Source organism: Mesoplodon densirostris, chromosome 3 (genome assembly GCF_025265405.1).
Source record: "Mesoplodon densirostris isolate mMesDen1 chromosome 3, mMesDen1 primary haplotype, whole genome shotgun sequence".
Classification (NCBI taxonomy): domain Eukaryota; kingdom Metazoa; phylum Chordata; class Mammalia; order Artiodactyla; family Ziphiidae; genus Mesoplodon; species Mesoplodon densirostris.
In genome coordinates this window covers 166,204,268-166,222,029 of record NC_082663.1, presented here as the reverse complement: position 1 = coordinate 166,222,029, position 17,762 = coordinate 166,204,268, and the positions used below count along the sequence as shown (strand labels likewise).

At 43.5% G+C, this 17,762-nt stretch overlaps 1 protein-coding gene across 7 annotated transcripts in view; it reads left to right on the top strand.

Moving 5' to 3' along the window:
* Positions 1-17,762, top strand: part of TENM2 (teneurin transmembrane protein 2) — a 1,009,203-nt gene that overhangs the window by 722,505 nt on the left and 268,936 nt on the right. The gene's annotated exons all lie outside the window — the stretch shown is intronic.

The following is a 17,762-nucleotide window of genomic DNA, read 5'->3' as shown; positions in this document are numbered from 1 at the left end:
AATGCCTGTAGAGAAAATTCATATCTTGGTTGTAAAGAATAGACACTCAGAATTTTTGCCTGAGCCCTTCTGTCATGAAATAAATCTTTTATGAAATTGATGTCTCATAATAAGATACCCTGCATTAGGAGAGCAAATGGTCCATCAACTATATTAACATATTTAATATTACCATAAAAAAGAGGATAATGCATTGCACGTTCCACTAATTTCATTTTTTATCTTAATGACGTCTAGCCTTAAATAAATACGTAAATATCAGAACGTTTCAGAAAATAGTCCTAAGCTACATGTTGATAAGAAAAGAGCTTTGCAGAAGAAAATAATATCCTCCCTTCTTGGAGAGAGAAAGGAAGGTATAAGATATATAATATGTAACATCTTTCAAAGGCGTTTTCTTTTCTTTTCTTTTCTTTTTTTTTTCCTAAAAATCAGAGCTATGGATGAGAAGGGAGGAGCTTTGCCTCCAGTCTTTACATTTCTTTCATCATGACTGTCTGCACAGCGGTTAGGGAAGGTCCTTCCCTTGGGATGGGTTTTCACTGGAGTTAGGTCATTTACGGGAAGATTTGTGCAAACATATACGGCACTGCCCTTAGGGACTCTGATCTTTGTAAAAGAAAGGTATATTGCCTTGCTTTGGCCTTTGCAGTCATGATGCAATTCTATCAGTTTGCTTACTTACGTTACACCATGAACGTTTTAGAGGCACGTTAATGAAGTTTAGATGAGGCTTGGTCATATTCCACAGGGAAAGGCAGTGTGTCAAATGCTTTCTGTTCTTCAGACCATGAATAAACAAGAGGACATCTTTCAAGGAAGTTCAGTGTGCCCTTGAGTTAGATGCATTTTAGAAATGGGCTTTAAGGCTCCCTTATGCCCCCAATTTTACAAACATTGACTTCTGGGGTATTAGCTAAATTAGAGTACATGTGTTTCATAAGTTGATTTGTAGACTTTCTGAATCTCAAGAGAATTGTGGGGTAAAGACTTTTTTTTTGCCATGAAAAAAATTCTTATAACTTTGTATATTAATTTTATGTATTATTAATTTTATATTAATTTAAAATTTATTAAATTTATTACATTAATTTTATGTTTTTCCATTGGGCAAGAAATGTTATTTAGGTGAGTTACCGTCTGGTCACATTGTATGTTGGAATCTGCTGATGAGCCTCGGATTCTAGGACATTTTTACTTGAAATTTTTTCCTAGACCTAGAGTCTCATAAGTAACCCCATAAAATAGTACAGTTAGTAGGAAAGCTTAGAGCCTGGGTAAGTTATGTTTTGCACAACGCGTGCCGTGATGTTAATCAGATACATAAAACAGTGATAGAGGCATCTGAGTTTCAGTTTTTCCCAGATCCAACAGGGAACAGAAGCTTTTATACTAAAAAGCTTTGTATCAACTTGTCGGCATGAATCAATGCTCAACTATCCTTTTCTTCCCTTAGAAATGTGGAGTGGTCTAACCATTCTACAATAAGAAACTGAGGAGATTTGTGTCAATTTTTATGCAGTCTGGTTTTGTCCAGTGAAGGCATAATCTCCTCCTGAAGTTACTTTAACAACCCTAAAGCTCCCAAATAAAAAAGCTTACACTTTGTGGGACCACTCTTTCTTTGAAGAGCCAAAGAAAGAAGAATAAATACTAAAACGAGTGGGATGAAATTAAGGCGAGAAGTAAGAACAAGGCAGAAGAAGCTGTGACTAGAGTAATTAGAAATGTTACCTAGCAATGCAAACTGTGAAGTGCCATGTATCAAGCAGGATAAAACATGGCACAATCAGAAGACACAAGTATGGTGAAAAAATGACACCCAGAATACCAAATTACACATAATCTTCTGCACAATTTCTCCAACCAGTACATCCAGGCAAGGTAATGAGATGAAGAGCTATCCTTGAGAATTGCTTGGAGGTGCTGTTTCACCACCTCATCTTACATCATTAGACTTTTGGTTCCCTCATGAGCTACTTAGATAAATAACAGTAGACAGTTCGACATTTATCCAAATAAACCAGAAAGCTACCATGGTAAAGGAAATTGAATTTATAGACATGGTAGGCTCTTGCCTAATAGACAAGTGTAATGTGTTCAATGATGAACATCAATCTATATTTCAAATACAGTGTATGAAGGGGGGCCTCTCAAAACACCTCCCTCCTACACAGTCATTTCTCACTAAGGTTGGTTTATCTTCCCTTGTGTCTGATTGATATCCATGTAATTCTGCTACCATCTCTGCTACTGCAAGTGATGTAAGGGATAGAAAGAATGAATGTGGGTGTTGGTTCCCAGGACAGCATTGAAAGTTGGGGGTTAGGAATCACTTTTGTCTTTAGAGTGTTGTCTTTGGAATAACCCTTGAAGCCAGAGGTCAAGGATATTTGTTTTTCATCAAGTGAGGGCATTCTCCAAAGTCTTCTTTTCGATCTTGATCAAAAATCAACATGAGGAAGGAGAACTGTTTTTTTTTTTTTTTTTTTTTTTTTTTTGCGGTATGCGGGCCTCTCACTGTTGTGGCCTCCCCCGTTGCGGAGCACAGGCTCCGGACGCGCAGGCTCAGCGGCCATGGCTCACGGGCCCAGCCGCTCCGCGGCATATGGGATCCTCCCAGACCGGGGCACGAACCCGTATCCCCTGCATCGGCAGGCGGACTCTCAACCACTTGCGCCACCAGGGAGGCCCGAGAACTGTTTTTTATCAGATCTTTTCTTTGCCTTATTTTGTAATCTTCATGGTGTAAAAAAAAAAAAAAAAAAAAAAAAGGTCCAATAGAGACTATTTGAGGTTACCCTTCGATTTTAGCTCCCAGTCCAATTCAATGGATTTATGAACTTCCAACATTTAGGAAAGTTTCCTAATTCCTCATTGGGCAGGTCTTGGTCTAAGACAGGACATGGATATGCCCAGGCTGATAGCCACTCACTATTTACCCAAGTCCTGGCTGGTGGTATGGGGACAGAGAGTGGAGCAGTGAAAGAGAAGGGACCGGAGGTCACCTCTTCTACTTGGCATGTGTGTAAATGATTCCCACACACCACTACTCCCCCAGACACTGTCCTGAATAGTCTGGTCAGAAACACTTTCTATTATGTGCACATTTTAATGAACTGTTTTGACATGTAAATTTGGTCTGACTTTAAGGAAACCAACTTCCAATCCTGCTTCTAAAGTTTTGCTTTTTCACAATGTTTGCTTTTATCTGCTCGGATACGAATGTCTCTGTTTCTCTCCTCTCCTCTCCTCTCCTCTCTATACATATTCCACCTTTAAGTATCCTTGGGACAAGTCCAGATTTAGCTTGCTCTGTCAAGTTTAATTTTTTTAAAGGAATATACATACATTACAGTTAATTTAATTTTAGTCTTTTAAAAAATGTACTAGTCTGCCCATCTGTGGCTTTTTCCCAACTCTTGTGCACCACCGCCTTGGTTCTTTAGGTGGAGGTCATTGGGGTGAAAGTGCTGCCTAGGCTGGGGCCTCTTCTGGGAGAACATATCTCTGTTTCTTTTGTAGGGATATAGATGCTAATTGCATGGTATTTTATTCTTCTCATCAAAACTGACAGGACTAAAGCCTTTTCGAAAGGTCAGTTGACCCAGCAGTGCTATCCTATCCTTATCATAGGAAAATACTGATGGCTTATTTTAATGTCAGGGGAAAATTGGAGAGCAGACCCGAAATATCTGCGACTAAATTTATCTCAAAGGAAGAAAAAGAATCGTCTGTCATGTATGTATGACTAAGGGATTTATTAAACAAGCTAGGTACCCCACCCAGGGAGAATGCTGTTAAAACGCGAAGAAGAAGAAAAAAGAGAAAACAGAGATCACAAGAAAGCCACGCCTGAACTCTTCTCATAATTGCATGTCTGAGCACCCTGGCTAATTTTGCTCACGCCCTTTGTGATTCTTTCTTCACCACACACTACTGCTGCCTTATCCCTAACTAAAAGCTTTGCTGTGCCTGTGTTTCCTGCCACATCACAAAACAAACAAACTAAAACCTGGCTAATTGAGAAGATACCCAGAGTAGACTGAATGGGCTCTTGGCTTGTTGTCATATCCTTCAAAACTCATTTACCGGGTCGGATATACCACAGGGGTTTTCTTCCAGGGCCTGGCTGATCTAGAATCTCTCTTGGTGGAAATGTAAAGAAAGAGTCCAGACATAAAAAGGAACTAGGTGTGAATTGCAGAGAAATGGAAAGGATTCTTTATATTGTGCAAACGCGATCCAACTGTGGCTGATTTTCTTTCACATGAAAAACTGGGGGGCAGATCCTAATGGCAAAGCATGTGAAAAACATGACAGAGGGAGAAAAATGTAAGCGCCACAAGAAAAAGCAAGCATGCACAAGAGAGAAAAAATATGGGGAGGCATCCCTTTGCGTAACTGTAGTATATATGGCATATAAATTTTTTCCTGGGAAGATAAAAGGTGCAGGAGGCCAAATGAATAGCTAGAGAGAATTATCGTTTTCACTGGCTTCTGTAGAACAAGAAACAACCACATGTTCACTACTGGGCTAGTGAATAAACGGAAGCTCAAGCCTCATGGTCAGTTCAGAAAATCCTCCGCCTTAGATTAAGCCGGGTCTTATTTTTCCACTGGATGATGAGGCTGCAATTTTAGCCCATCTGTTCCCAGCCCCATCCCCGGCATTCTCAGGGACTGCATCCACTTATCTTCGAAAGCCAAAGAAAAGAGCATGATGTGAAAGGGGGAAGTAAAGCCGGTGGCCCAGGGAAGATTAGTCTGATGCTGAGTGGGGAGACTGAAAATCTCTCCCCAGAGCCCTGTGATCGCGTGGGGTCCTGAGGTTCTCACGCACAGGGGTGACCCCAGTGTCTTGACTGAAGATTTTCCACATATGCGTAAAGGTTCTCTGTGTAGAAAAGAATTTCGACTAGGGGCTTTAATGCGTTTGAAAGCGCATCAAGAGTAGCACCAACATGCTTTCACCATGGCCTTGGAATCCTAAACTAAATAAGAGAAAAACTGTGATTTGAAATATAATTCCAAATACTAACTGGGCCCCGCTGTCGCGATGAGTAATAAGCTTCAATAAATGGGTGACAGGCACAAGGCTCTTCAGTATGAAGAGTAGTGAGGCCTCAGAAATAGAAATAGGTTTTTCATTACATGAGGGATTAGGTTCATCCTGACTCTGGAGCCTGTTCCCAGGGTCACAGCTGCATCTTCGGCCTCCGGTCATATTAACCAGTAATAGTAAAACAGGCAAGCGTGGCCCGAAACAGCGATTTGTTTTAGGGAAGGGAGAAAGGTCACTTTCTCCCGCTTAAGCCTGGATTACCATTGTTTATGACACACTTTCCCTTAAACTTCTCTCCCTCGGTGCTAATGAGCTACGGTTTGAGTCAGGTCCCACCTGGGTGCTGCTGAAATCTGCAAGGAAGCCAGTGATGGAGACATTGGCAAGGTTTGGGGTAGTAGTTGCTGCTGTTTTATTTTTATCCACATCAGGCTCACCAGCACACACAGGTGTATTTCTTTTGAAGGTAGTACGAAGTTTTATTGTTTCAGGCAAACTTGGCTATCCGTTTGAGTCTTTCCTGATACAGGAACTCAAAATTCAGCAGGCCCACCCCAGGCCTCTCTTCTTCTCAGCACTTAGATGTGTGATCAAGAAACTGATCTGAGCACGTCCTGCGTCTTGGCAGCCAAGGGGACCATGGCGGGGGATTGGGAGGGGTGGTCTTCAAGGATGAGTTTCAGTGGGGGTTTGAAAAAGGTTTGAGGACTCTGTTGTAGAAGAGCAGCGGTGATGAGGAGAGGGGTTATCAGTTTGGGATAGGTTTTCTTTTTCATGCGTTATCAACACAATTCCCTGCCTCTGTTCCTCGTGACCCAAATAATGACTCATTGAAACTTTATACATCCAGGATCATTGTTCGCCTGGATCAGGAAACCTGACTGGTAGTTGTAAGAGCTCCTCGTTTGAAGGGCCCGCTGGCATTGGAGCAATCCAGTGAAGAAAGCCCTGAATTTGGTTTAGGAAGTTGGGTTCCAGTCTGAACCCTTGCTAACTGGGTGCTTTGGGGAAAGTAGATTCAATGCCCTGAGCCTCCCTTCTTTCAACTATCAGGAACGTTTGATAATGGTTATAATGATGATGGTACCTTTTTTCATAGTCTATGGGAAATTTAAAGTAGATATTCATGTGTTTTATTATTATTGCTCTTTGCTCTTTCAAGAGAAAACACACAGAGATGCTGAATTGCAATTTAGGGATTGGGCTATCAAAAGTTTAGAGAAGGAGGAAACCCCCAAGGGCTGGAGAAATTGAGGATGACTGAGTGGAGAAAGTGCGAGGCTGACCCAGTCCTGGGAGGATGGAGAGGAAATGAACTAGGAGTGGGCTGAGGAGTGTTCCAGGCAGAGAAACTGACAGCAGGGAAGGTGAGGGGTAAGAATTAATAGGGTAGATGAAGGGCAATGAGCAGCTCAGCTGGTGAGGGGAAGGATGCCGGCGGAAGAGCCATGGAAAATAGTAGGTGAGGCACAGCGGACCCAGGTGATGGATGGCCTAGAAATCTGGCAGGAGGTTTAATGTGATTAATTTGGCATCAGGGAGGTGCTTTAAGTTCATAAGCGGGAGTATAATACGATAAAATTATGACATGATATCGTGTCAGTTACCTAGTAAGATGCTCCATAAATATTTATTCGCTAATTGATTAAAGATGAAGATAGATTGGGAAATAAGACAGGAGACAAGGGAGACTGATCCAGAGACTCTGGCAATCACAAGTGAGTGTGTGAGTCGGTGAAGGCCCAGATTAGATGGGGAGCCGTGGAAACAGAGAAACAGAGGGAATCTGTGAGAGACGTCTTCCAGAGAAGAAAAAACAGATTTGTGATAGTATCTGTCGTGTGTTGACTATGGAGGTGAAGACAGAAATATCTAGTATGCCCATCTGGTTTCCAACCTGGATCCCTGGAGGGATGCTGTCAAGAATGGGGGAGCTGACAAATTAAAAAGTAACCTACCATTTTTGAAATCACCACTCACTCTTCTAAAAGCATGGCTGGCCAACACGTTTTTTTTTTTGTTTTTTGTTTTTCTTTTTTATGAGTGTGTAATTCTACCAGGGCTGCCGCGAAGCCATTCTTTTTTAATGCACTCAGTAAATCTCTGTGCTGTTCTCTTTATTGTGAGAGGACCATTTGATCCAGTAAAACCCATCCAGACCCCTTCAGAGGCATTCACTTTGGATTTTGTATGGAAGTCTGGGGGGGGGGAAAAGAAGAGCAGATTCAGGTTAAAACTAAACTCTGAAAGGCTAACAAAATTCCTCCAAAACATAGTCCTCATATGTGGTGCAAATCTTGTGAACCAAAAAGAGGCATCAGGGTATACATTGACACACAGCACACCCATTTATAAATAGAAAAACGTGCTCCAGGACTTGAAGGCACTTGCCTTAGAAACGCAGACTGTGGTCCTGGGAGTCTGTACCATTGCCCTTTTTGATCTGGGGCAGCGAAGCTTACAAATGAAAATCTTCAAAGAAGAAACTTGCCTTTTGATCAGCTGGTTAGAGGCAGGTCTGAAATTATGATAAATCTGCTACATATTCACTGTATGAGCAGGTTTAAATTCTAATGTGTTTCTGCAAATGAGGCTGACTCACTGTACTCAGGCTGAAGGGTGAGATGGATGAAGTAGGTAGGTTATGGGTTTACGGATCCGGGCAGAGACGGCCAGACGTCAGGGAATGAGCCTGTGCTCTCCTCCCACCAGCCCTCTCTCTGCACCACGCTCAAGTCTCCATTTATTTTCTATGCTTTAACATTTGACTGAAGTGCATGAAATACCCTGTCAGATGCTAGGGGCCCAAAGTAAAGCATAAAACTGCATGATCACCTGGGGAATTTTAGAATTAGCTTCCAAACTAACCACCAAGATAATTGAGGCCCCAAAGGCAGTTTAGTTTCTGTTATCTGGATTGAGTGTGTGGATGATCCTAAATTTCGTTGATAATTATGTCTCTGCTTTCTTTTTCTCCTTCTTCTCCCTTCTTCTAGTCTCTTTTCTGCCAGAAGGGAACAGGAGATAAAGCTTGGCTATGAAGCCAGACATCGCATTTCTGTCCAGCTTTTGACCCTGGATCATGGTGCTGGTTTTCAGAGAGACCTAAATCAGTAACCATTTCCAAGCTCAGTTAGGTAAAGATGGACATCAGACCCTAGCCGTCTCCACTGCATCCCATGAGAGAGGCAATACCCTAACATCATGACAATCCCACCCGTAAAGTCTGTGCAGTCTCCCTGCAGCCTCCCCAAGCCTCCATGAGAGAAGTTCCTGGGATTGGATGTCATGTCTTGTGGGTTAATTAATTGTGTGCATTCTCAACAAGCCCATGGCTCCGTCATAAATGTGGAGAGTTATTATAAGTGGCACTTAAATTTAGTCAACTTCTCAGCCAGGTTAGAATAATCACAGGACAATACAGCATTATTGTCTGAGTAGTGTTACTGTAGCTGACTGACACTCTGAAATCCTCTTTAAAATAAAAGGAACCCGCTCTGGGAACTCCAAGATTGGAGGAAGTTTTAAAGTGGAGTTTGGAAGAGAATGAACAGGCTCTTAACCGTGGGTGAAATTGTGAGAGAACATCTTACACTATTCTTGCAAACCAACTTGTCATTTCTCGAGTGTATAATGAAATAATGTGTATGGATATTTTCATGCAGAACAGCCTTTTCCTCTAGTTTTACCCTCTTCAGAGCTCTGTGGTATATACAACAGAGCCTTTTAGAACAGCGTTTTATAATCTCAAGACCAAGGGCTCCTAAAAAGATCCCGAGAGAAGTGTAAAAGAGTAGTAACTCTAAGACTGCATTTTTGTAAGTAAATGATGATGAATGATGAGGGGGGACCTTCGTGGGGAAGAACCCCTTAAAATTGTCAGGATCAGCAGGGAATGAAAGCAAAATGCAAACACTCCTATTCCGCAGCTATACTGATTAGCAGATCTATGATAGTTTCCACGTGTGAGGTGAGCCGAGGGCTTGGCTAACGGTACCCCTCCATCTTCAAGTTGGGGGTGTAACTAGAGAATGGCGCTGAGGCTCCTTCCCGGCTCCACTTCCTTTCTGTAACTGCTCTTCCTGTGGTCCTAGGTGAAAAGGATGGATTGAAACCCGGTAGGTCTTTTTATAGAATATCAAATATTTTACCCATTAAGCTGACTTGACTTGAAGAGGTCCTTATACAGATTGATGAAATAATCTACATATGACCACTCCCTGTTCTGCAGTCTGGGTGGAGTAATAACCAGTCACCTCAACCTTTGCTTATTAAGAAGGTGGTCAGGGCCCAAAGATGTGCAGAATTATTTCCTTTCCTCTCTTGCTATTTTGTACGTGATGCAGGATTGTAATGCGTTGAGGCCCACTTGTGGATCCATCCCGGTAAGATTCACCCAGCGAGACTATTTTGTACATCGGGACTCCATTGCTCTCCGCTCTAACTCAGCACAGCCCATCCCACCTCTGGAAACATTTAGCAATGTCTGCAGACTCCTTTGGTTGTCACAACTGGGGGATGCTACTGGCATCTAGTGGGTAGAGGCCAGCGATGTTGCTAAATGTCCTGCAATGCATAGGAAGAATCGTCTAACCCAAAATGTCGATAGTGCCAAGATCAAGAAATTCTGTTCTCACTGACTTGTAATCATGTTTTTAGGTGTATTTTTTTTTCTCCTTTACCATCAGAACCAAAATAAGACCTCAGACCCAGTATTGCCCTTGTGTGGGTCATCTTTAGCTCTGTATTGCTATTCCTCTCGATGCTATTTTTCACACTCAAAGTCCTCAATCCCCTTCATGAGAGCAAGCTATGGTGCTAAGTTCTGAGAAGTTATTTGACTAAACTGGTCAACTTTGTGCTGTGAAAAGAGGGTTCAACTGCAGAGGTGTAATGACAAGTACCCTTGAATGTACATCTTTCCCAAAGTATCACCACTGATTTTTTTTCTCTATAAAAAGGACAATGAAGTCAGTCATTTATTAAAGATCTACTATGTGCAGGAACTTCACATGCAATATCTTATCTAATCTTCCGAATGACTTGATTTTCCTGTTTCTAACTAAGGAACGAGATTTAGAGCCCTTAAGTCACTTGCCCACAGTAACTCACTAGTCAGTGGTTGGGATCTGGAATTAAAACAAAGGTCTACTTGACTCCAAGTCCATGATCTTATCAATATGTGAACTTGGTGACTTTGACATTATGTGTCTCCATCCCCCAAGAAGTTCTCGCAAAACCACCCTTAACCATAACGCTTCCAAGAAAGGAGAAAACAGGGTCCCTCTGATCACGCACAGACAGGTTAGCTGCACCTTAGCCTTGTCCTGAGAACTGAAGGTTGACACATTCCCTAGCCAGTTCTCCACAGCAGAGCAGGTAGGAAGCCTGGAGACAGGCAGAAGGAATTGGGAGATAAAATGAAATATGCTTCAAAACTGAAAGTGAGGAGGAGACCTTAAAGTCCTGGTCAGGACGGTCAGACAAGGCAGCGTTTGAGTTAGGGAGGCATTCAGCTGCCAGTTATCAAAAACAACAACCATAAAACCCCTCATAGTGGCTTAAAAAAATGAAGGCTCTATGTTTCTCACAGAGCCAGCTAGATAGCCAAGGTTGGCAGGAACTGGCATTGTTTATGCTGCTCAGTGATACCATCTAAGACATGAGCCCTTCCTATCTCTCCACTTCGCCATTCCCAGAACTTTAGTGTTTTTCCCTTGGTTTTGCTGCCTCATTGTCACAAGATAGCTGATGTAGCTCCAGATATCATATCCAGTTTCAAGGGGGGAACAAAGAGAAAGAAAAAGTTCAAGTCTCTGAGTCATCTATCAGGAAAAGCCTAAACCCACTCCCCCAAAACACACACACACACACACACACACATACACTTCCCAGCAGAATTTTACTTATATCTTGCTAGTCAGAATTGTGTCACATGGCTGTCCCTTGCTTCAAGGGAGGCTGGGAAAGCTTTTCTAGACTCTTTGCTTAGAGGCAACAGGGAAAAGAAGGTTAGAAGTGTCTGATAAATCTGAAAAGAGCAGTGTCTTATAACAGTGATTTTTACACTCAAAAGCTTTTACACTCAAAAGTTTCTGCTTGGGCTTCCCTGGTGGCGCAGTGGTTGAGAGTCCGCCTGCCGATGCAGGGGACACGGGTTCGTGCCCCGGTCCGGGAAGATCCCACATGCCGCGGAGCAGCTGGGCCCGTGAGCCATGGCCTCTGAGCCTGCGCGTCCAGAGCCTGTGCTCCACAACGGGAGAGGCCACAGCAGTGAGAGGCCCGCGTACTGCAAAAAAAAAAAAAAAAAAAAAAAAAAGTTTCTGCTTTTCTGGAAATAGATGCAACCTGTACTTCTAAGAAATCTCTTTTACATACGTATCCAGGGTGGCACTTTGAAAGAGCGTGTGTTAGTTTGCTAGGGCTGCCCTACAGAAGTACCATGAAATGGATGGCTTACCACAAAAGTCTATTGTCTCACAGTTCTAGAGGCTAGAAGTCAAAGGTTAAAGTGTCAGCTGATTCCTGCTCCCTCTGAAGGCACTAGGAAAGGATCTGTTATGGGCCTTTCTCGTAGCTTCTGGTGGTTTCTTGGCTTGTGGCAACAAAACTCCTATCTTCACATGGCATTCTCTCTTATGTGCATATCTGTCTATGTGGCCAAATTTTCCCTTTTCTTAAAGCCGCCAGTCATATTGGATTAGGGCCCACCCTAATGAGCTCATCTTAACTTAATTATCTACAAAGAAACTTACTTGTAAATAAGATCACATTCACAGACGCTGGAGGTTAGGACTGCAACATCTTTTGACCGGGGGGCAGGGGGCGGTGGAATACAACTCAACCTGCGACATGGGATTTTTCTGAATCGTTTGTAGTATCTTAACAGTAATGATGACTGTTAGTATTTTTGAGCATTTACTCAAAAATACTAACATATGCCAAAGAGCTCATATGAATTTTCTCATTTAATGTGTATTACCACCACATTAAAAGTTTGGTACTATCATCATTTCTATCTTACAGGAGAGAAAGCTGAGGCAAAAAAATATTGGGGCTTCCCTGGTGGCGCAGTGGTTGAGGGTCCGCCTGCCGATGCAGGGGACACAGGTTCGTGCCCCGGTCCGGGAAGATCCCACATGCCGCAGAGCCGCTGGGCCCGTGAGCCATGGCCGCTGGGCCTGCGCGTCCGGAGCCTGTGCTCCACAATGGGAGAGGCCACAACACTGAGGGGCCCGCGTACCACAAAAAAAAAAAAAAAAAAAAAAAAAAAAAAAAAAAAAAATTGGATAACTCTCCCCCAAATCACATAATTAGTACATAATAGGGCCAGGTCTCAACCCCATGCAGTGTGACCTCTGAGTCCTTCTACTTAACTATCACCTAGACTGTCTTCACCACAGCCATCTTCACCTCTGGCTTGCAAGTTTCCTGTTCATAAATGCCAAATAAGGGTAGACAAGTTGGTTTCCTTAAAAATTTTTTTTCTTCTCAAAGCTTTCTTTGCTGCCTTTGAAACACAAATAAAACACTTCACTCTGTACTGGGTGTAACAGTTTCCTCTTATTCAAATGCAGCGCCATCTACAAAGTATTTTATTTCATCATTTGTTGAAGTCCACTTAAAAGATGAAATCACCCTTAATGGAGCAATGAAATGGAAGGATTCCTAAACTGAAGGCAAATGATTTGTGTAGAAACCCAAACGTGCCACCTTTGAGGCAAAAGCCAAGGCGATGGGTGCGTTGGTCCTGTCCGCCACTCCTGCCCAGTCTTGGGGGGACTGTGGTCTGCTCCAACAACCCCAGGGAAGAAGAGGGGCTCTGGGAAGCTGGATGAAATTGTGCTGCGGTGGCCAAGCAGTCCACAAGGCAGACGTGCTGCATCCATGCGGGTCTTCTGGCTCTTCTCAGTCATCAGAAGCCTGGCATCGATCTGTGTGGACCGGTACAGGGAAAGGACTTTACCGGCATTGCTTTGGTTACACAGCCCTGTAATTGATCCCTCTTGCCATAAAACTGCCTTAGTAGCCACTTACCATCATCCAGTGCTTTGCTATCATCCTTCTTCTGCAACAGGACCATGAATGGAAAAGAAGGCTGCCCTCCCTTAAATAAAGGACTGAAGACTGAGAGGGAAATGTGGCTTTTTAAAGGCAATCACATAGGTTGCTCATTTCTTCCTGGCTGGGGCCAGATGGGGAAGGACATGAGAGCAAAAAAGCAAGTAATACTTTATGTCTGTGTGGTGCCTCATGATTCTGTGTGGTCGACAGCATTCATTATGATCCTCATTTTACAGCTGCAGACACGGGCTCATGTAGAGAAGGAACTTGTCCAAGGCACACAGCTTGTCCATAGCAGGTCAGGGGCTAGTACCCAGGTCGTTGGACTCCAAATACTGTGCTCCTTCCACAAGAAGATTCAGCACTTCTGCAGAGAACTGTAATGAAGGGCTTCTGATTTGGGCTGACAGAAGCTTCTAGAATCAGAAAGGGCAAGACTTCCACCTAGAGGACTAAGGTGCTGATTCCAGGCGCCATGCCTCAAGGAGAAGTCTGTTTAGTTGGGGAGATAAAAGGACTTGAAGGGACATCTCTTGGCTGGCTTTCCTCAGTTTGGGATTTGTCCACGTCACTCGTTCTTTGAGTCAGCAAACAACCGTGAGGAACAGTTTCCTCCCACTTCTATCATCCTTATTCCTGAGGATAAAAGCTATGCTCTTCCAGATCAGAAGGGTAGGAATAATTATAGCAGCTAACATTCAATGAGCCCTCGAGATGCTTCAAGTTGAAGGCTTTGTTGGAATCACTCATTTACTTCCCCTCCACATCCTTATTAGTAGTGGTAAGAAGAATTGTCCCCATTCAACAGATGGGGAGACTGAGTCATAGAAAGTTTAAGTAACTTGTTCAGGTTTGCACAGCTGAGAAGTGGCATGAATGAATCAAGAGGCCTGTATTTCATTACTTTCTGTGTTATTAATTCTCAGTGCAGCCATGGACAAGTGTTTACCCTCCGAGGGCCTCCGTTTCCCTATCATAACAATCCCAGCATTTATGCAGCACTTACTCTGTGCAGGTCACTGGGCTTTGCCTACATGCTCTCATTTCATCCTTGTAACAGGCCTATCGGGTTTTGCTATTTTTACTTCCATTTCATAGATGAGGAAACTGAGGCTAAGAGATGTTAAGTAACCTGTCCAGGGTCACACAGCCAGGAGCTGCCTAATAAAGCATCTGGGCACTTAACCATAATGCTCTGTGGCCATGGGTCATCCCCAAGGTCCTTCAGCTCTAAATTTCTGTCAGTGCATTATTTCATCTAACTTTTTAAACTTAATATAAATTTTTCTTCCCAAGTGTTGCAGCTCTATAGTGAGTGCTGCAACATTTCAAAGAGCGTGCATTGTCTACATTTTATTCCCACTTGACAGATGCAGAAACTGAGGTGCAAATTAAATAACTTGTTTAAAGTAATACAATTAGAAAGGTAGAGAGTGTCTTCAAAGTCAGGCCTGCTGAATTCCAGTCCCCTCGTTAATGTAGGTTCTGGGGAGCTGAAACTCAGAAACTATGCTTACTGCCCCTCAACCTTGACCTCATATGGGCAATGACATCACGATCCCTGATCATCCTCTCAGTGGGAGTTGAAGAAGGCAGTTTGCTTGGTGGCTAACGGCAGACTCTCTAGAATCAGAACAGGGCTGGAATCCCCACTGTTTTACTTACCAGCTGTATGATTTTGACCAAGTTACTTAACCTCTCAGATGGTTTTGTCATCCATGAAACAGTAATAATAGATGCACCTACCTGCAAGAGTTGCTGCAAGGATTAAATTAGATGCTGTGTGCACAGCTTTTTGCACTGTGCTTGGTATAAAGTAAGTGCTCAATAATTGCTAGAAGGGATTGGAGTGGACCTCACAGGGTCACCAGACTGAGCCAGCCCAGAGCAGGACCCAACTTTGCACAGGGCTTCTCCCCGCAGGCACCCTGCTTATGCCCCTTACTACATGCATTGGTCATTTATCAGCCTCTTCTCCTGCCCCTTGGGATTTCTTCTTCCCTTGGTTCTGACCCAGCTAGACAGGCCTCTCATCATTTCATTAAAGGAATAGGAAGTAGAGACAATTCGTGGTCAATTTTAGAAATAGGGACTGAGGTGGAAAGAATGTGTGTTTGGATCTGCTCAGAAATGGGTTCAAATTTGGATATCATTTAAATCTCCCTGAGCTCCAGATTATCACTCTAAAATGAGGGTAATAGTGCCCCCCTTTGCAGAATTATCATTAGAACTAAACAAGAAGATAGTTGTGGAGTGCCCTGACATGGAATAAGAAAATGATTGTCATTTTTAGATTGGCCAGCATGTTTACTCTGGGCAATTTGTGGTGGCCCACTGAGAAGAAGTGATCTGAGTTCTGCAAATGCTTTTTGCTCATTTTATTTGGCATTGTTTATATTCTGAACTTGTCCCACTCCTGCTGTTGCTGGTGGGAAAGAGTATAAGAGAATAGTGTGGGACAAGCAGATCACTTTTGATAATACATATAGCTATTTAATTTTTATTGAGTAGAGAAAGACGTATTACAAGCAAAGCAGTATGCCCATTAGGATATTCAGAAGCATTCATCCCCATCAGTGGTTTCATCCTCCTAAGAACCTAGGGGCTTTCGGGGCTTGGTAATGATTCTGATTCTTTTTTCCGTTGTGGCTATTTGAGAAAGGGGCTTCATATGTTAGGAGCTCAAAGCACAGGATGACTTCAAAGTTCTTCATGACATTTTTGCCATTCATTGTTGATGTTGGGTGAATCTTCGGGGCCCCTCCTGTCAATCTCTTCTTGACATATTAGCCTTCTTGCCTTCTTCCTCCATCTCCCCATCTTGCTCTTTCTCATCTTTCTCTTCTTCCATACTTCCTTTTTGTTGTTGTTGTTGTTGTTGTTGTTGTACGCGGGCCTCTCACTGTTGTGGCCTCTCTCGTTGTGGAGCACAGGTTCTGGATGCGCAGGCTCAGCAGCCATGGCTCACGGGCCCAGCCGCTCTGCGGCATGTGGGATCTTCCCGGACCGGGGCACGGACCCGTGTCCCCTGCATCGGCAGGCGGACTCTCAACCACTGCGCCACCAGAGAAGCCCCTCTTCCATACTTCTTACTTGCTAGCCCCAACTCTCCCAACTGTTGGGTGATGGAAGACCTGTCTTTATTGAGCTTAAACTTTCTCTTCTGCCATATGTTGAAATTAACTGCCCACCGGCATCTTGGAATTGGTTGAAGCATTCATGGGAGGTAGTACATGTTTAATGTTTTAAAATTCTACTTACTGTCGAAGTGCAAGACTTGCTAGTCTTTCTCTCTGTTCCTTGCTCCCTATTCCTCGTCTGCTCCCAGCATTATGTCTGATTTCTTCTCTCTCTCAATTTATCCAGCTCACATAATTTGCCTTTTCATTTTGTGAATAGAGACAATTTGTGAATAGAAATTACTTCCAAATGTTTCAAAAATATTTTCCAAGCATTCGCTTTAACATGGTCTTGTGAGCTTTTTTCCTCTTTCTTTTTTTTCATGAGGAAATAAGTGTTTCCAGGGAAATAGGGCCTGGAGTTAAAAAGGATTGGATGGCCCTCTCTTTCACTGATGACAACGTCAGGTCCCTGATGGCCAGAGTAACTGCAGATATGGACTTGCTGACCCCGGGGTTGGCGGAGGAAGAAGGCAGTTCAATTCAGACCCCTGCCCTAGAAGTCCCAGAAAGGCACAGGATAAGAGGGAGGAGAAAGGAGGAAGCAACTGAGTTCAGAAAATAGAGCTAGTGGGCTTCCCTGGTGGCGCAGTGGTTGAGAGTCTGCCTGCCGATGCAGGGGACGTGGGTTCGTGCCCCGGTCCAGGAGGATCCCACATGCCGCAGAGCGGCTGGGCCTGTGAGCCATGGCCACTGAGCCTGTGCGTCTGGAGCCTGTGCTCTGCAACAGGAGAGGCCACAACAGTGAGAGGCCCACGTACGAAAAAAAAACCAAACAAAAAAAAGAAAATAGAGCTAGTCTGGCTGCTGAGGACTTTTTAGGTGAGAGAATCCCCACAGAAGTATTTTAATTTTAAGGCTCATTCTCAAGTTTGGGTCGATTCTGAGGTACCTCCTGAGGACTAGCTTTGTCCTTTATCCATCCACTCATTCAGCAAACATTTACTGAATTTTGTCTTCTAAGTTCTGAGATCTTGGTGATGCAAAAATGCATCCAAGGTCCCTGCCCCCACTCCCAGCAGATCCCTGTCACACACAGAAGGAAAACAGATGTGCCAACCATCACTTATAACAAAAGGCTAAGGAGGTCATAACTGTGCTCCATGGGAAGTGAATGGGGAGAGGAAAAGGAGGACTTTAGCTGAAGGTATCAGGGAATACTTCAGGGAGGAGGTGATATTTGACTCCTAGCTGGAAGGGTGCATAGGAGATGAGGTGGGAGATGAGGAGGGAGAAGTACATTTCAGGAATTAAGAACACCAAGTGCAGTGAGTGATTCAGCCTGGGGAATCGTGGTGTTCTGGGGAACCACTTATGGTTCATATGGAAGCAAACAGTACACAGGGCGCTGAGGTATGAAAGGAGCTGGGTCTGGAGAGAAGTGCCAGGTGACAAAGAGCCTTTCACACCATACAAATGTGTATTTGGATTTGATTCTTTTTTTTCTTTAATTT